The 15,519-nt window shown below is 47.6% G+C and overlaps 1 protein-coding gene across 5 annotated transcripts in view; it reads right to left on the reverse strand.

Moving 5' to 3' along the window:
- Positions 1-15,519, reverse strand: part of CACNB4 (calcium voltage-gated channel auxiliary subunit beta 4) — a 79,361-nt gene that overhangs the window by 62,674 nt on the left and 1,168 nt on the right. The gene's annotated exons all lie outside the window — the stretch shown is intronic.

Genomic DNA, 15,519 nt, shown 5'->3' on the forward strand with positions numbered 1-15,519 from the left:
GAGCTGGGAAGGGGCTGGGGAATTCCTGAGGGAGCTGGGAAGGGGCTGGAGAATCCCTGAGGGAGCTGGGAAGGGGCTGGAGAATCCCTGAGGGAGCTGGAGAGGGGCTCAGCCTGGAGCAAAGGAGGATCCCCAGGGATCTTTTCCCTCTCTGGAATTCCCTGCCAGGAGGGGACAGCCGGGGGGATTTGGGATCATCCCAGGGAACAGGGCCAGGAGCAGAGGGAACGGCCTCAGGCTGGCCCAGGGGAGCTCGGGGTGGATTTGGGGAATTTCCTTCATGGAAAGGGGCTCAGGTGGAATCCCCATCCCTGCAGGGATTTCAAGTCCTATGGATGTGACATTTTGGGACATGGGGCAGTGCTGGCAGTGCTGAGGGAATGGTTGGACTCGATGATCTCTGAGAACTTTTCCAACCCAAATGATCCCAGGACAATCCCTAAATCAATTCCTCACAGCCTCCAAACCCCACCTGCACGAGGTCCCCCCACCCCAGTGGGTGCCAAGAGTGCTGAGCCCAGAGCCCCAAACTGCAGCTCCAGCACAGCACTGACGGCTCTGCCTCCCAGAAACACCTAAAATTATCCTGCCCTTCCCACCTGGGAGTTCTGCCTGGCCCAGCCACTCGTCCTCCCTCCCTAATTGCCAAAAATCCCAATCCTGTGGCACAGTTCAGAAGGTTGGATATCCCAGGAGAGACGCCCCGAGCCAGAGCATCTTCTGCCTTCCCTGGGAGGATTCCCACTGCTCCCAGGGAAATGTCTCCATTTGGAGGGTTTTTTCCCAAAATCCATAGCAGGAATCAGTTCATCAGGGATGAGCCCTCTGGATTTCTCATGCTAAGTGGCCTTGGACTGCTATTTTCCGTGTGGGTTTCCATGGCAATCGGCAGAACCCGGAATAAATTTGTTTTGTCATAATTGCTGCACAATTCTGGGCAAAGGGAATAAATAAATATTCTCTTACTATTTCTCCCAGCTTTCCTGAAACTCCTGATTTAGTGAACAAACCCAAAAATCACCAAATATGACGAATTTCAGCAATTATGGCTATTTAGGATAACCAAACCTGAGCCCTGCCAGCGTGTGGGAGTGTTTATTAGTGTCTCCATGACTCAGAATTATTCCATCTTTAGAGCTTTTCCCAGATTTTCCCCGTGCTCCACGACGTGAGGGGGAGAGAGCAGAGATTTGACATCAGCAGAACATTTTTAGGGCTCTGAGAAGACAAACCAAAGGCTGAGATTCCCCCCAGCATTCCCAGTTCCACCAGTTCAGGATAAAGAGAGTAGACAGCCCTAGCTCACATTCCCAGGACATTTATTAGAAATCATAAATTAATTTCTTGTATTTAATTATTAATCTATAAAGTCATCATAGAGAAGACCTTGGGAGACCTTATCCTCTGCTGGTTTCCATGTGCAAGTTTCCAAGCAAACTTGGATTTTAAAAAAATGGAATATATAAAGATAAATAATATAGAATAGAATATAAAAATTAGTATTATAAATATAAATATATAATTTATAAGTATAAAATAGAACATTGGGGAGTTGACAGCTGGACATGGAAAATATTTTTTGGGGAAAGTTGTGATTCAGACATAGCCAAGTGCTCTCATTGCAGCTTCCAGGGAGAGAACAGGGCAGTGGCCTCTCCCCAGAGAAATCCTAAAGGCAGGATGGGGGAATAACTTCATTTTCCCTATTAAAGACCTTTCCCTATGGAACATCAAGAGTTGGGCAAGTCAGCTGAGAAAACTGCACCTTCTGAGTGCTCTTTTTATCTGATTTCTCACAGTTTTATGGTGTCAAAGCAGCACAAATGGGGTCATTTGCATTGGCAAATCTGGCTGCCTCTGCCAGTTCTTTTTTTAAAGATTAATCTGGAAGAAAATCCAAGCTTTTATTGTTAAAAAGCCCCAATTTTTAATTTGCATCACCCCAAATCTCAGCAGTGTCACCATGCACCCCACCACAATGCCCACTGGGGATTTGTAGTTATTTATGGGCTAAAAACATGGAATCTTCTTCCTTGAAAAAGAAGTGTTGGAATTCCCATCCTCTGCTCTCAGGACAAAATATTTTTGTGCAACTTTACCATAAACCAACAGCTCTGTGAGGAGACAAGTTAAAGCTGAACATTTTGTGCTAATCACAATAAAACAACGCTGTTTTGTGGGGTAAATAGAAGAATAAAAAAGGGAATAATGCAATCAGAAAATAATGGAATATTTTAGGTTGGAAAGGAGCTTAAATCCAAACCCATCCCAGCCCTGCCATGGCAGGGACACCTTCCCCTGTCCCAGCTGCTCCAACCTGGCCTGGGACACTTCCAGGGATCCAGGGACGGCCACAGCTCCTCTGGGAATTCCAGCCCAGCCTGGAATTCCCAATTCCCAAAATCCCATCCATCCCTGCCTAAAAAAATGAAAATATAGAAATGAGAGAAATGAAAATACCCACCCACTCAACCAAAAAAAAAAAAAAAAAATCCAACCTGCCTCTGGTATTGATAAGTTACAAGTTTTTGACAAGTTACAAGTTATTGATGAGTTACAAGTTATTGATAGTTATTGATAAGTTACAAGTTATTGATGAGTTCTGGGCAGCCAGAGCCTGCAGCTCCAGGCAGAGCTGCACCTGAGCACTCTGTGCTCAGGACATTGAAAAATAAAAAAACATTAAAAAATGGGAAAACAGAAAAATAGAAAACCCACATTTAAATTATGAAAAGGACTTGAAGCCGTGAGGTGCTGAACACCGGGATGTTCCAGCGAGCCTCAATCCAACATCCCCATCCTGTGGCTTGGACCAGAACTGCAGAGTTTCATCCCAGAAATCCAAGATCCACACCGGGCATGGGATTCTTCCTTTTAGTGACTCTCCTGCCTGGATTTTCCTATGGATCTGAGCTTGTAAAGAAATGGGAATTGTGTATGTGACAGCCATGAAACTCCTTCGGGTAAATCAAGAGGATCTTTAATCTGACACTGCACAAGAAGCTGGGAGCAGACTCCACCAATGCCTCTCAAAACCTGCCTGAAGAAAAACTAAGGAATAAGGAAGAACCTTGTGAAAATGGGCTTTTAGAAGGTAATTAGTGACTTTCTGTGTAAGTGAATACATGTCCCAGTGGTCTGAAATTCTTATAAACTATAAAAATATCCTGTTTTTTTCTAGAATCAGATATTTAATTCCCATGAAATTCAGCATTGTCTGTTCCTACAAAATGCTGCACTTGATGGCATGAGGGTGGAAGGAAAAAAAAAAAAAGGCAAAAGACAGCAGCAAAGATCAAAATGAGGACCAGGATCCAAACCAGAACCAGGATCCAAATCAGGGACAGGATCCAAATCTCTGCACAGTATTTTGCTTCCATAGGAATAGTGCAAGCTCATCCCACCCCGAAATGTTGCCTTTTAGGTACAACCCCAAAAGGGCTTTTCCAGGAACAAAGGATTTGACCCCCTCCAAAGCAGTAACATGTGGGTGGACACAGCAGCACCAGTCCAGAGGCACAGTCCTGACAGAAACCATCAGCACAGTGCATTGTGTTTGGGGTTGTATTAAAGCATACCCTACCAAGAAAGTGTTCTAAGAATAGAACTGAATAGGAAAAAAACCCAGGAATTTTATTAAAATACACTGTACCAAGGAAAGGTTCTAATAATAGACCTGAATGGGAGAAAGGCACAGCTTGGAACTGCTGTGGAGAGCAAAGTTACCCCTCTCCAAGCCAGACTTAGCTGAAATTCCCCAAACCCCAGGGAACTGATGCTGGAATTCAGCTCATTAGCTGCTCATTAGCATATTTTACATTAGCATATGGCCAGGGCCCGGAGCTGCATGTGGCAGAGTCAGTGCCAGGCTGGGAGGGATGGCACAGGACCCTGCAGCTCATCCTGTGCCATGGGCAGCGACACCTTCCACCAGAACAGAAATAATTGTGCTTCAAACATGACATAAAACGGGGGAAACTGCACAGATTCCTCATGAAAGACCAGTTAAATATAGCCCAGGCAGGCTCCTTGCACAAGACAATAAAATATTCCTATATCTCTCTTTAGCATCCTGAAATTCTGCCTGCTGCATCCGTGGCAAAATCCACGCGGTTTTCCAGGACTGGGTTTTGATTTCCATTATCCCACCCCCTCCCTCAGCTCCTCTCCCCCCTCCATCTCCTCATTCCACCCCTCTCCTGGTGCCTACGCCCTCCACCCGCTCCTGCATTATCATGAAAATCACACTTCCACTCCTCCTTTCCACAACGTTCTGTATCCTTGGAGCAGGCTGATTTTAGGTCCAAAGCTGTTCCATCTTCTCCTGTTCCCAACAACTTCTCTTCACCTTCCACACCCTCCCCAAAACCCTTCCCCAGCAGCTCCCTGCTGCTGGATGTTCCCCCTGCTGCAGTGGCATTCCTCTGAATCCCCCCTCAGCTTGCAGAAATATCAATATTATATCTATATTTTATACCCCCTAATATCAATATTATATCTATATTTTATACCCCCTAATATCAATATTATATCTATATTTTATACCCCCAAATATCAATATTATATCTATATTTTACAGGGTGAGCAGCAGCATCCTTCACTTCCTTCAGGAATATCTTCCAATTCCTTTATTTCCCTGCTCAGTTCCCAAGGTTTTGTGTTGCCCAGGAGCTTGGTTTGAAGGCCACAGCTCCAGAGGTTCTAAATCCATGGATATCTGCACACAAGAGCAGACTGCACCTTCCTAAACACTCATTTATTCCTTCAAAAGCAGCTGAGGGATCTCTTCAGAGATCTGCAAAGCACAAGATGGAAACTCTCCCCTGGGGAAGCAAATTTAGGAGCCCCTTTTCCAAAGGGGGAAATTCTTCAGAGTTCTTCAAAGAAAGGGAAAATTCTTCAGAATTCTTCAAGGAATGGGTCTGTGGTGAGGAAAATAAAGAAGCATCCGGAGCTGCGAGTTCAGCCAAAGTTTAGAGATGATGTAAAAAAGAAAGGTGGGGCCAAAAGGAGACATTTGAGTCAATGTAGGTACTGTAGAAATTCAGGGCATGATTCATTAGCCAAAAAAACCCTGAACCCCCTCTGCAGCTATTTCCAAGGAGGTACATCCATAATTTATGTGGAACAGGAGTGGGCTGCGATTTCCCCCACACTGCTCCTGCATAAATTACAGCGACTTGTGATTCCCCAACTCTGCTTTTCCTGCCTGCAAGTGGAACCAGCACAGGAACCTGGGGCAGCTGTGAAAAAAAGGGAGAGGGTTTGCAGGTGAAAGAACTGCGAGTTGGACTTGGGCTGGCAGGACCTGGGAAAGGTGAGAGACTCTGGGGGTTCTCAGTTATTTCTCAGCACGGGTTCCAGGAACCCACAAAAACCTCCTGAATCCCTGAGCACAGAGAGAGCCAGGGCACACGGTCATGGAGATGTTTAAAATATCAAGAGATTGATCACGAGAGCTGCTCCCCCACTTGGGGATGGTTTGGAGCACAAGAGTCCTTGAGTGGATGAAATAAATCCAGAAAATAAATCCAGAAAACATTTCCCAGCCCTGGGAGAGCCCAAGGCTGGGCTGGATGGGCTTTGGTGAGGCTTTGGGGTGGAGGAAATTTCCTGTGTGGAGGACCTGAGAGAACAGCGACCATGTGCTGAAATTGAGACAATCTCAGTGCCATGAAGAAAACCTACAACTACATGCCTGGAAAAATCCCTTGGAAAAAGGAGAGGGGCAGAGGCTGGACATGCAGAGTGTCCATGGAGAGGGCATCGTGTGGCACGAGGCAGCAGGTGACTCCTGGTGGCTTTTCTGCTGTCCCCTTGTGCCACTTTCTGTACCAATCCTCATCCAAACTCTGCAGGGACAAAGGGAAAGGAAAAGGGAAAGGGAAAAAAGAGAAAAAAAGGGGGAAAAAGGAAAAGGAAAGGGGAAAGGGAAAGGGAAAGGGAAAAAAGAGAAAAAAAGGGGGGGAAAGGAAAAAGAAAGGGAAAAGGGAAAGGGAAAAAAGAGAAAAAAAGGGGAAAAAAGGAAAAGGAAAGGGAAAGGGAAAGGGAAAGGGAAAGGGAAAGGGAAAGGGAAAGGGAAAGGGAAAGGGAAAGGGAAAGGGAAAAAAAGAGAAAAAAGGGGAAAAAGGAAAAGGGAAAAAATAGAAAAAAAGGGGGGAAAAGGGGGAAAAAAGGAAAAGGAAAAGGAAAAGGAAAAGGGGAAAAAGGAAAAAGGACCAAAGCAGAAAGAAAAGAGAAAGGGGAAAAAAAGGGATGAAAGCAGAGGAAGGTGCTCCAGCCCCAGTGAGTGTGCCTAGGACACATGCAACTGCTCCCTGAAGAAAAAGGGAAAATTTTCCTTCCAGAACACCAAAGAATGGGGGAATGAAGTGACAGAAGATGAGTTATGAAAGAATCACCCACTCTTTAGGGCCACTACCCACATTTTGTGCTCTCAACTCTCTGCACACAAACCAGAAACAGATTCCACCTCCCCTTTCTTGGTCTTTTTCCCCCTCCTTTTCTCCTTCCTCTCACTTTTTCCCTGCCCCTGGTTTTTGTCAGGTTTTGGGGAGCTCTTTTTTATTATCCCTCAGTCTGTTCCCATCACTTGGCTGATTTGACACCCTGTCCACTGGGCAGCTCTCATTTTTTAGGGAGGGATTGTCCCAACACTGTCACCTCTAAGGGACAAACACAAGTTGTGACACACAGAATGGGAAATAAAAGAGAGTAACAACATTCCCAGGAAAAACAGAAACAAACAACAACAACAAAAAAAAAAATCCCACACGCCGTCCTTATCTGAATGTAACTAGTTACTGTAGTAAAAATTTGGGATTTCCCCTCTTCCCACTCTTTTTGTCTGGTACACAAGTGGGTAATGAGGCAGCTGCTGGAATTCAGTGCAGGGGAAAGAGAGGCACTGGTGAAAAGGAGACAGCCAAGGCAAGGCCAGAGGGAGCCTTTGGAGGAGAAGGAAGATGGAAGAGGGGCAGGGCCATGGGCTGCAGGAGAGGAAACAGCCCCAGGCTGTGCTGGGGAAGGTTTGGGGTAAATGTCAGATCGGTTTGTTCATGGACAGGGCAGTGTGGGGTCCCTGTCCCTGGAGGTGGCACCTGGGGACACGGCTCAGTGGTGAGCACAGTGGTGCTGCTGCTTCATGTTGGACTTGATGTTCCTGAAGGTGTTTTCCAACCTTATCAATTCCACGACCCATCCCACAGGGATCCTTCCCTGCCTCTCCCATCTCCTCTTCCCCACCTTCCCGATGGGTTTGAACCCCAGATGTTCCTCACTTCTGTGCATCTCCCACACCACCTTCTCCTCCAAGGATGTGGGTTCCATCTGGAATTCCTGGAATCCCTCTCCTCCCACCAGCCCAGCACCACCAGCTGTCCCCTCTGCCACCCCCAGGTGACACATTCCTTTCTCCACAGCAGAGCAGAGTTGTTGTCCCACGGGATGGAGCCTTTCTCCCCCAGCCCCGAGATGTGGGGAGCAGGGAGAGGGAGGAGAAGCTGCTCCTGCTGGCCCAAGATGCTCCAAGCCAAAGCAGCAGGAGAATATTTCAGCCCTAAGACGAATGCCTGGCTGAGGTTTCATTATTAACCTCGACTGGTCATTAAGGCCCAAGAAATGCCAAGTGCTGAGGGTGTTTTTATCCCTCTTCAATGGATAAAAGAGAGGAGGAAAAAAAAACCCCACCAGGTTCTGAAGTGTCTCCTAATGGGAAAATCAGTTCCCATTGCTCAGAAGAGATCACCCAAGGAACAAACACCCCGAGGAATTCTCAGTTCCAAAACTCCACCTGTGAACTTTGAATTACTGAGGGAATTTGGTATAAAAGGCTCTAAAAACACCTCACAAAAATGGGAGTGAACGTTTACATGCCAAGTGTTGTCCCAATCCCCCAAGAGAAGGTTCCCTAAGCCCCTGAGGTAAAAGTGGAGAAGGTAACTCACCACAAGAACCTGAGCAAGCAGAATGCAAATCCAAATCACCAATGGAATTTGGTTGGAAAATCCTTCCATAATCCTCCTTCCTCTTTGCAAATGGACACGTAACTCTGTAGTTGTCAATACTGGAGTCACTAGAGAGGAGCATAACTGGATTTTCCTCCAGGATATGGTTGGGATTCTCCTGCTTAAATCCAGCTGTCTGCTGCTGCTTCAGGTCAGCCAGCAAATCCCAATAATTACCCTAATAAAAGGATCACCTTGATCTCCAAAGGAGTGCTTTCAAAAGGTTTTTGCAAAATTCCAGCCTGGAATTATTTTACTGCCCTGCCTGGCTGGGGATCTCTGATTTTTGCAGGGATAAATGGGAAAGATGCAGGATATGAGCTGGGAAAAGAGTGCCTGGAAACCACACAAACCTCAGGAAAAACGGGATCCAAGGAAAACCAAGGGGAGCTTACAGCTTATTCCTGGCAGGAGAAGATGTCACAGCCCAGAGCTGAGCGCTGCAAACTGTCAGGATTCAAGAGATTTTCACTTAAGGATGTTAAATCTCTTATTTGGGAGAAGAAAAGGTTTTCCCTGAAGCATGCTGCTCCTCATGGAAGTGTCAGGGACAGGGAATGCTGAGGGTTTATTGTTCAGTGGGAATGGGATGGGTGGAAATACCAGGGTGTGTTTTCTCCAGAACCTTCTGGTGTTTCACACCCTCCAGCCCAAATCTCACCAAACCCCAGCCCAGGGTCCCTCTGCAAACACAGGGCTTGGAGTGGGGACACTCAGGGACACTTGGGGACACTCAGGGACACTCAGGGACCACAGCAATGCTGGCACCAAAATTCCCAACAGCTCTGAGGGAGCAGCACCTCCCACAGAAGGGCTGAGGTGTGAAAGGCTCCCAAAAACCCACAGGGTTTGTACCAGGGCAGAGAATGAGGCAAGGAGGGATCTCCAACGTCTCTCCCTGTCCTTTAGGAAAGACACATTCTTATTCCCACTCTCTAAATTGTCTCAGTTGTCCAAGTATCCATCAGTCATTAGCAAAATGTTGAGTTTGGATATTGGGAATTGGGAATTCCTGGCTGGGCTGGAATTCCCAGAGCAGCTGTGGCTGCCCTGGATCCCTGGAGGTGTCCCAGGCCAGGCTGGAGCAGCCTGGGACAGTGGGAGGTGTCCCTGCCATGTTCCATGGGATGGAATTTAAGGTTTTATCCCAAACTATTCTGGGATTCTTTGCCTGTCACCCATCACCCAAACCCCTTTTAACAGCAGATCCTTTTAATGTTTTTTAGTTATGGTCAAACTGTGCCAGTGGCTCACGGATTTTAGATTTTGCTTTCCTAGAGCTCTGCTTGATGATTTTTAAAGCCAATTTGGAAGATTATTCTCATCAGGCTTCCCCCTTAACCCTGAACCCAACAGGAAGGAATTCAGGAGCTCTTTTCTCCAGCTCTGTGCCCCCCAAAACACAAAGGGTTTAGGATAAAAAGCTGTTTCTGTTCCTTTCAGAGGAACAGAAGGATCAGGCTGGATCAGGTCATGTAGGATTCCTGAATTCCAGACTCCTTCTTCCAGGAATGGGGACAGCAAGAGCATCATACCCTATATATCTTTTTTTAATATATTTTTTAAATAACCTTTAAAAATATATATATTTACATGTTTATAAAGGTATTTTTAAATTATTTCCTATTAAATATTGAAGTGGGACAGAAAGAGCATCATGCATTAGTACCCTATATATCTATATGTGTATCTGTTTCCCTCTATATATATAGATAGATATTTACAGATATATATATATTTTTATAACCTTTTAAATATATATATTTAAAATGTTATAAAAATATATATATCTGTAAATATCTATCTATATATATAGAGGGAAGCATTGTGCATTCATACCCTATATATATCTTTACATTTACACTTATATATATTTATTTACATTTATACTTGTATATATTTTATAAAAATATGTTTTATATATATTTATACTTATATATAATATATATTTATATAATATATATTTATATAATATATTTTTTTATATATAATACATAGACATAAATGATATAATTTTGTATTTATATATTTATATTTTACATTTTTAGTCCTGTCTCACCTCTGGAACCTCCCCCATTGCCATCCTGCTCCCATTCTGCTGCTCTAAGCACGGAATGCCAGGTTGGGATAACACCGCTCGGCTGAAGAGAATTAATTTTATAGGTCAGGCTGCACAGAGACACGTAAACAAACACCCACAGCCATACAGGCACACAGATCTCTCCCAAATCCCCCAAATTTGGGCTGAGGAGGAGCCAAATCCTATTTTTTCCTCCATCCCTACGTCGCTCTCTATTAATATCTGACTTTTCCTGGGTGAATTTGGGCTCTGCCAAAAGCCCAGCCTTGCTGCCATGGAGACAGAAGCTGGTCAGCATCTGCTGGGAGCAGGACCTGGCCTTGGGAAGGGCCAATCCCAACGGCTCCAAACCCACGGAGCCATCCCAGTCATTCCTCTGGTCCCAAAAATTCCCAGAGCTCCAGCCCTGCCGTGCTGGGGACACGGATGGTGCCCCAATCCATGGGAGATGCACCATGGTGGCACCTCAGTGTGGGCATCACCCCCAATCCATGGGAGATGCACCACGGGGGCACCTCAGTATGGACATCACCCCAATCCATGGGAGATGCATCATGGTGGGCACCTCAGCGTGGACATCACCCCAAATCCATGGGAGATGCATCGTGGTGGCACCTCAGTGTGGGCATCACCCCAATCCATGGGAGATGCACCATGGGGGCACCTCAGTGTGGGCATCACCCCCAATCCATGGGAGATGCACCATGGTGGCACCTCAGCATGGGCATCACCCCCAGTCCTGCTGGAGATGCCCCATGGTGGCATCTCAGCGTGGACATTACCCCAAATCCATGGGAGATGCACCATGGTGGCACCTCAGCATGGGCATCACCCCCAGAGCCACCCAGAGGTTGTGGAGCTCCAAACCCGGCCAAAAATCAACAGCTGGGGGCAAAAACGCGGCCGCCCTCGGGACTTTCTTGCCAACGTGGCACTCACAGTGTGGCCTCCTAACAGAACTGAGCGAGAGCTTAATTGGGGATTTAATTAGAACGTGAAGAAACGTTCAATTAAGCCTCGTGGTGCCACGGAGATTCCCAGGCACGCAGCATTCCAGGGAAAAACGGGAATGTGCAGAAGGCTGCCGGCTCTGGCGAGGCCCTGGTGATGACAGAACTGAGGAGAGAAGCCAATTTTTCTGCTCCTTGCTTTATAATTAAAAGGAAAAATAAAAAATCAATTTACTTTCATCTTATTTCATCCTTGTGAAGGTTCATGGAGTCACAGAATATCCTGATGGGAAGGGAGGCCAGGATCATGGATCCAGCCCCAGACACCCCAAATTCCCTCCCTGGGCATCCCTGGTGTCCAAATGCTCCTGGAGCACTTGGGAATGTGCCCATTCCCTGGGGAACTTGGGCAATGCCAGCACCCTCTGGGGGAAAAACCTTTCCCTAAATCCATCCTGCCCCTCCCCTGGCTCAGCCCTACAGAGGACACGCTCCAAATCCATCCATTTCCTTCCAGGAAACCCTGGGAAAAGTCCCACCATGGCTCTGACCTCATCCACAGGGGCAGCATCCTGCAGGAGCTGATGGAGGGATGTCCTCTGCATGTCCTGGAACCCTTAGGGCAGCAGTGCTGGACTCCTCATTTTCCCAGGATTTCCTCACCGAGGTCACTGCAGCCATTCCAAAATCCCAGCCCTGCCCCTTGGTGGGATGGTTCCTCTCCAGCTGCCAGGGGAGGATTCCATGGAAGCTCCCTGGTCCTTCACAGGGAATTCCTGCCATGGATTGTCCCAGTGCAGCCCTGCAGGAGCAAACCATCCTCAGCCATCACCTGGAACCGACCTCAAAGCAACAGGATCCAGGCTGGGCAGGGCTGGGAGCACCCTGGCACAGTGGCAGGGAGCTGGAATGGGATGGGATTTAAGTCCCTCCCAACCCAAACCGTGCCAGGATTCCATGATTTTGTGACACCAGCAAGGCCCTTTTGGAAAGCTTTTGTAAACTCTGTGGTGCTGAATGCAGGAGAAAACCCCAAACCTGAGGGAAAGTCAAGCAAGACACCCTGGGAACATTCACTTCACTTCTAGACTTAATTCCCTTCTTTGATTCAACCTAAATATTTGGATTTACAAAGCCAAATCTTGACTTTTACAAACTAAATCCGCTGTTTTTTCACCAAATGGCACGACCTGGCTGAGTTGAGCACCCTGGTTTGAGCAGGGATGAGGCACAACCCTGCCAGGGCTGCTGCTCTGGGGAGAGAGGGCTCAGCCTTTTATTCACCTGTCAAATGCTTAAACAGCTCCCCAGTGCTGCACAGAGGAAAAGAAGAGCCCAGCCTAAGGAATAATCACATTCCATGACAGTAAGCTGTATTTTAGAAATTAATGACTCATGGCAGGATTGAGCTCATCCTGAGCTAAATTACTGAACCTCTGCTCTGCTCCTCTGCAGACACGATTTTTATCAATTTAATCAGCGCTGGATTTTGGGGAATGCCTGGATCACTGCAGGTTCCCACTGGAATGGACCCTGCTCCCAGCAGCTTCCAGGGGACACCAGAGTCCCCAGGGGATGCTCTGAGGGAAAGGATTTTGAGACAAAAAAAATGCAGAATTCTGGAAAGAATTCCAATGCACCTTGAAAAGTTCATCAAGAAATGGTCACTGACGAGCAAACCCCTGTGGAAACAAGGCCACAAAACTCTTTTTAAAGATTCTAAATTCTTTTGTCACAATGTCCTCAGCCTTTGAAGTGTTGTTAGGGCCTGAGAGCTGCTCTGACAACACAAAAGGCTGCTCTTCTCTTCCTCTCAATATTTCACAGGAAAAATTGCATTTAAAAAGGGGAAGCACAAGTGCTGCCAGAGATGCAGCACCAGGTGTAACTAAGTCTCAAAAGAAAATTTGCTTTAACCTCAACTATCTTTAAAGAAGCAGCAAAAAATCTTCCAGAAATAAACTGCACGTCTAAATATAGTTTTGTGTGAAGTTAAATGTCCTTGGGCAGCTCAGGGACACTCAGTGGCTTCACTTGGATTCTCTGGCACAAACTGGGAAGGATTTCCACTGATTCCTATGAATGGTTCAAGGAGATTTTATTACAAGGCCCTGCTGGTACCAAAAAATCCTCTGAAATCATCGAGTCCGACCATGCTCAGCTCTGCTGCAGCCACCACTGACCCCAAGTGTCACATCCACAGGGCTTTAAATCCTGCAGGGATGGGGACTGCAGTGCCCTGGGCAGCTGTGCCAGGGCTGGGGGACTTTTTCCATGAAGGAATTTCCCCAAAATCCACCCTGAGCTCCCCTGGGCCAGCTTGAGGCCGTTCCCTCTCCTCCTGGCCCTGTTCCCTGGGATGATCCCAAATCCCCCCGGCTGTCCCCTCCTGGCAGGGAATTCCAGAGAGGGAAAAGATCCCTGGGGATCCTCCTTTGCTCCAGGCTGAGCCCCTCTCCAGCTCCCTCAGGAATTCTCCAGCCCCTTCCCAGCTCCCTCAGGGATTCTCCAGTCCCTTCCCAAATCCCTCAGGGATTCTCCATTCCCTTCCCAGCTCCCTCAGGAATTCTCCAGCCCCTCTCCATCTCCCTCAGGAATTCTCCAGCCCCTCTCCATCTCCCTCAGGAATTCTCTGTTCCCTTCCCAGCTCCCTCAGGAATTCCCCAGCCCCTTCCCAGCTCCCTCAGGAATTCCCCAGCCCCTTCCCAGCTCCCTCAGCCCCTCCTGACCCTGAGGTTTGAGGGAGAACATTCCAAAGGGAAGCCCTGCCTGAGGAGGTGTCTCAATCTCACCTGCACAAGGGCTGCAGTTGGGTCAATAAAAAGCAAAATGTGTAAATATTCCCCTGGGAGATACCTGGAGAGGAGGAGAAGGAGTAAAAGGAGGAGGAGGAGAGGGAGAAAAATGAGAAGGAGGAGAAAGGGAAGCTGCACTTCCACCTCAGCATCCCGAGAAGTGGTGGATGCTCTGACAAAACCTCTGGGTGCTTGCTGTTGTCCTGCACAGGTCACAGCTTTTGTCAGTGACATAAATCTCATCAGAAATCACAGGGAATAAATTGATCCTGCCAGAATTCCAAGGGAAAACGCCAAATCCTGTGTCACAAGGGCTGGGAACACAGAACCCCCAGAAAACACAAGGAGGAGTTCTGATGCCGGCGTTGTGTGGAATCACAAGCACATGTTTCCAGCTGCCCTAATTAGTGTCTAATAATTGACTCCTGTCCCTTCAGGGGGTTCTTGGCTCTAATTGAGCAGCACCTGCCACGTCAGAGGAACAGTTTTGTGCACCCATTCCTTGCTCAAAGGCCACACCTGACCCCTTCAGTGCCAGCTTTGCTCCCAGCCTTGGCTGTGCCCCGGATTTGGGGTTGGGAATTCCTGCATCAGGAGTCACTCCAGGACAGCGGTGATCCCACTCCTTTTGGGGGTGTTCAAACATCATCCCACTGATTTCCAGCACACCCCTGGGTGATCCTGGGAGGACAGGACTCCACCTGTGCCCTCCAGTGCAGCATCTCCCCCAGCAAAGAGGGCACTGCCAGCTTCCCACATGGACAGGCTGGAGCTGGGAGCTCTGTCCTTGTGGACACACACCCCACAGCCCCTCTCTGCTTCCCACCACACGGTCTGGACAAAAAAAAAATGCAAATCCAAAAGCTCCTCCAAACGTTATTCCCTTCCTAAATTAGATTGAGCAATGGCTCGAAACCAGAAATTAAATGCAACATAATGAAAAGTCGAGTAATGAGTTCAAATCCCAGGGAGCTGCTTCTCTCCTGGCACAGAAGGAAACCAAGGATAGCATTTCCATAGGTATTGTGGGCTTGGGCAAGAAGCTGGTGCTCAGTTTTTCACGTATACAAGATCTACAAAAGATTTAAACTCCTTTGGGACACTGATTCCTATTTGTTTTTCAATCAGACCCACAAGCACCACAGAGCTACCTGGAGCTGATCCCTGCTGGTGGGACTTTCTGTTCCACTTCTGCTCCCAGAGCCTGATTGTTATGAGGGAAAACTTCCCTGTGGGAGGGTAAAGGGCAGGAAAAACATCCCATCCCCTGATTTTCCCGTTCCTAGTTGGAAGTGCCCATCCAATGTGTACAGTAACACCCCAGGAGGCTCAGGAGGGAAAGGAATCCCCCAAAACCAGACAGAGAGAGGCCTGGCTTCCCAAATTCCAGGTCATGTCCTGCTCCCTTGGCCACCAGGTGTTGTAGGTGATGCCAAGGACCCTCTGCCCAAACCACCAACCCTGAATTCCCATGGAGCACAAACCCACCTCTGGAAGCAGCTCCCCTGCCAGGCTGAGAGCTGCTCCAGGACATCTCCCAGGAGCACCCACGGCAGCATCTCCTCGGCTGCCACAACCCTCCAGCATAACCCAAAACTGCCTTTCTGCTCATTTATCCTTGTTTCAACTCCAGTCTCCACGGCTCAGATCACCCTGAACGTCAGACTCTCACATGTCACTCTGGAAAC

The sequence above is a fragment of the Taeniopygia guttata genome, chromosome 7 (genome assembly GCF_048771995.1).
Source record: "Taeniopygia guttata chromosome 7, bTaeGut7.mat, whole genome shotgun sequence".
Taxonomy (NCBI): Eukaryota; Metazoa; Chordata; class Aves; order Passeriformes; family Estrildidae; genus Taeniopygia; species Taeniopygia guttata.